We start from the raw sequence: 4,891 nt of genomic DNA, 5'->3' as shown, positions 1-4,891 counted from the left end.
TTTCTGTGTAACTTATTGAAAATCAAATGTTTTAAACGCGAGCACAGTTTGTGAAGTTCAGTGATTTCGTAAAAAAATAAATCCAGTGATCATGACTGAAATCCAGTTGTTTTGTCATTGTAACCGAGGGTCTTATTATTATATTGAGGTATATAAAAGAACCACATGTAGCGTTCTCACATACGCTGGCTCGAACGGCAGCAGCACTTTATTCACACACCTTGAGTTACAGGTTAACACCGGAACCATTTCCTGTTTTGTGTACAAAATAAAAGCTCTTCACATTAATACCGGATGTTACAAACATGCTCAAACACCCCTCTATCCAGGGCTTACATCATTAATGAGAGAATCACACACTTAAAACACTTATTTAAGTTGGTGTCAGATCTTTTTCACTTTAAAAAATCTCTCCTTTGTGAAGGTAAAATCTCTAAAAGTGGGCTTTGGACTCAGTTTTTAGGTGGAAACTGTTCTCTGAGTGGCCACTAGGTGTCAGTATTTGACATTTTATGGGTTTGTAAAGGCGTCATTTTTTAAATGTGTTGCGTTGAGCAACTTTAGATGATCATTTTCAGGGTTTTATACTGATCCAGAGTCCTGATCCAGCCTCTTTTCTTTAAAGGGATAGTTCGCCTCTTTTGACATGAAGCTGTATAACATCCCATATCAGCAACATCCTTTCTGAACATCTTCTTACCCCCTGCTGCGTCCTGTGAGCAGAGTTCCAGCCTCGTTTTGGTGTTGATGAAGGTAGTCCGGCTAGTTGGCTGGGGTTTAAAAAATAAAGCGTTTTGCTTCTCAGAACAATATGCGTTCTACAGAGTAATACATTTGCATCACAAAATGGTTCTCCAGGAAAAAGTCAGACCTCACAATCGCTTGGCCCTATTTTCTCTTCCTTCGTATCACATATTTCGAGAAGCAAAACGCTTTATTCTGGAACTCGGCTCACAGGACGCAGCAGGGGTTAAGTTAAATTTAATAAATTACATTGCTAGTATGGGATGTCATACAGCTTCATGTCAAAAGAGGCGAACTATCCCTTTAACACACTTATTTAAGTTGGTGTCAGATCTTTTTCACTTTAAAAAAAATCTCTGCTTTGTGAAGGTGAAATCTCTAAAAGTGGGCTTTGGACTCAGTTTTTAGGTGGAAACTGTTCTCTGAGTGGCCACTGTGTGTCACTATTTGACATTTTATGGGTTTCTAAAGGCGTCATTGTTTAAATGTGTTGCGTTGAGCAACTTTAGATGATCATTTTCAGGGTTTTATACTGATCCAGAGTCCTGATCCAGCATCTTTTCTTTTAAGTCTTTCCTGTAAGCTTTAAAGTGATCCTCCTGCTTTCATTTTTCTGCTTTTTTCACTCGTTTTCAGTCCAGTTTAGATTCCAAACACCTCTGTGAATGTTTGAGTCAAAGCAGCAAGACAGGAGCATTACAAAAACATCAAAGTCTTTATTATATTCATCGTGTTATCACTGTTATTAGAAGCATGTCCATGCTGATGAGAAGAAGATACACACATTGAAAATCCCCCCAAAAAAATCAGAAAATACAGACAGAGAGCATGCAGTGAGTTTATCTGTTAGGAAGAGGACGTCCGTGCTCCTTCTCCTGTTTCCGTCGAGACTTTTAACACACTTTTAAAACAGGAGCGACTCACACACATGGACTGTAACCGAGCACACACTACAAAAAAACCAGAGAACAAAAAGTACACTTAGTGAAGTTATCAAAATATAGGCTATATACTGTAGATTCTTAAGATTCGCTCATGTTGAAACAACCAGCGCTGAGTTAGTTTCTCTGAGAGTGACGCAGATCCTTTACAGAAGGTTTTCCAGGACAGAACCAGGGATTCTGAAGGTTTTTAAGTCTGTCAGCTACAAACCGCTGATGTCTTACATTCCTGCTGATTGAGTTTTCATCGGTTTTCTTTGCTTTCAGGCAGCAGATTCACCTTCATTTCAGTTCAACACCTGCTTACAGAGACCTGTAACTATGGTGGTTTATCCAGCCAACATTTAGCGATGTCTTGGCATGCTTGTGGACACTATCGGGTGGAGTTTTAGTTGCTCCAAGTCAATAAAAAAACAGTTTTGAGCTGCCTTAAAGCAGGGACACAAACTCCTAAAAGCACTCAGCAGGAATGTAAAGCTCACACAGTCTGGAGTTACAGCGCTACACCAGTAAGAACCAGTGGTACAGACCGTGAAATACAGCAAAACCAAATGGCGAATATGTAAATGTGAAATGCTAAATATGACTTTTTTTTTTTTTAATCAATCATGAGATTATAGTGACATCCGGTGGCCAAACGAGCGAAAGCTCCACATTTACACAGTATGTTCAAAGCGGAGTGGCTTCACTGAGACATATTAACTGTACTGTAACTGTACGTTTACTGTACAAAGACATACTTCCACCATCACTGTGGCCAATAACGCTGATCTTCAGCTAAGATGAAGGAGTCGGCAGATCCTTTAGCATCGAACAGCTCGCTACGACAGCTCAGGTGTCGAGCAGCTTTGTAGCGTCACATTAACTGCGAAAAATATAAACAGTTGTAAACTACGACATGTGGATTAACTCCAGGTTATCAGGCTCTGGGATGAGATGAGATGGGATGGGATGGGATGGAAAGAATCTAAGATCATGAGCTTCGCCAGGTAAAGCAGTGAGTCATCTGCATATCGTCAGATCTGAGATTTAAGAACAATTCGTCAACGCAGGATTATCCCCCCAAAATTCGATCTGCTTTTTGAGAGATGTGTCAAATCTCACTCCTCAGCACTAAAACGTTCAGTTTTTAGCTTAACTACATCACGAAACAGAGGGAGGAATTCGTTTGTACATCATGCAGCAATAAATTCTGCGTAAACTTTAAGAGTGCGAGTGTCAAAACGGTGCTGTTCCACAAGCTGAAAAAGACGTTTGTGTTCGCGGTGGAGACCACACAACTCAACCTAGAACTTGCCTAGAAATGTACTGTTTGTCTTCTTTCAAAGATTCTCGTCTCATTTAGCATTTATAGCTCGGATTTAACCTTTGAGCTTGAGTAGAAGTAGAAAGATTTGTTTCCTCGTCGACTGAATTCTGCAGCGGGTTGAGCTAAACGAAGCCTCCTCATGAGTGTTGGAGTCATAGTTATGATGCAGCTGAAGCTGATTCCACAGGCACAAACAGAACGGTTATCTACAGCGGTGTGCAGGAGCGAGCACAAAGAGTTTCCTGTTGGCCGAGGCTGCAGCGCGTGAGGGGAGGCGCTCAGTAAACTGTTGGTTCATTATGACCAAAGGATTTAAAATGTTACCAAAATTCTAGAGCCAGATAACACATTTCAAAAGGAAAGGCGCTACTTAGATAAATTGATTGTGTTGTTCAGAATTTCATTTGTAGTTCATTTATATGTATTAAAGAATAGAATAATCAATACAAATTGACACAGAGTAATTCCATAAATTCTTTTTTTTTTTAAAGAAAAAAAGAAAAACGAACATTTCCATTTTCCGTTTTCTAGTAAACTTAGAATAATTTGAGCTTTAATTTAATAATTTATCTGCTCTGCAGGTAAAAATCATCATTTAAAAGCACGTTTATTTGACTTTAACATATTCAAGTTCACTGAAAAACTGTAGATTTTAAACCTGTATGGGTTTTGGCTCGTTTTTACTTTTTACTTTAACTTTTACTATTTTTATTCTCTTGTATATTATTTAGATATCTTTTTATATTTTTTGTGTATACAAAGCCAAGAGCTCCTGAACTAAATTTCATTGTGCCTGCATAGTAACAATAAAGATTCTTGATTCTAAATCCACACTTCATTAAAAGGCTCTTGAATTTTTTTAAATCCTCCAGTAAACGAGGAGTAAACACCTCTGGATAATAATTTCCTCAGTTTGTCGGCATGCCTCGGCCGTCAGAGTTTTGTCTCTCTTTGCCGACAGAGTGGAAAGAGACGCTAAGACAGGAACCACTTCCACAGAGACGAGCACACCGTTAGCATGTTGCTGTTTATAGCTAAGCACATACCTCCAGAGATCTGAAACATCATGCACTCACGTAGAGTAACTTGTTGTGTTTTTCTTTTTTTTGTTGCAGATGCTCACATTCACAAAAGGTACCGAAGTCTTATCTAAATGGAGGAAGAGGAATGAGAGAAGGAGGGAGGAGAAAGAGAAAGAGAAGGGGGGAGCTTTTACAAAACTCTGGGCATCTCGTCCAGAATTTAAATCTCTATGCGAGCACATGGATTAATGATGACCGGCCACAAAGATCCATGACTGATTATCATAAACAAATATTCAGATTCAGTTAAAGCTGACATTAAGTTTAGATTATTAGATTATTTTCAGACAGCAGCAGCACAAACAAAGAGGGGCTGAAAGCAACAAAGAAAATGAACCTTTTTTGGGTCAGTTAGCGGTTTTGGTTACCAACGTATAACGACTGTAGCTTCTCGTAGATTTATAATATCCTACAGTTTAACGCTAACTGTTTTCATTTGGCAAAACACTGATGAATAATGTTAATCTGCTATAATGTCTAACTATATCTTTTTATCTATGAAACACTAAAAAAATGAAGTCTTAGACTTTTAGTCTGAAGGTAAAAATAAAATTCAGCTGCTTTTTGCATCGTCAGATTTGGTGGAAAATGGCCGCCGCGGGTATGAAGTTAAGACCAGCTTTGAAACCGAGGATCCCAACAGTGGAGCGAAAGCCTCTTATTCACATCTGAGAGATAAAAAGACGATTAACCCTGTTTCCATTTCAGAGATTAAAGCATGCAGGTTTTAGATCGATGCTAATGGCTAACCATGCACACATGGTGTTGAAAGCAGCAGCTCGAACTGGGTCCAGCACAACGAACAAACCCCAAAA

Source organism: Odontesthes bonariensis, chromosome 9 (assembly GCF_027942865.1).
Source record: "Odontesthes bonariensis isolate fOdoBon6 chromosome 9, fOdoBon6.hap1, whole genome shotgun sequence".
Lineage (NCBI taxonomy): Eukaryota > Metazoa > Chordata > Actinopteri > Atheriniformes > Atherinopsidae > Odontesthes > Odontesthes bonariensis.
Note: the sequence above shows the minus strand (reverse complement) of the source record.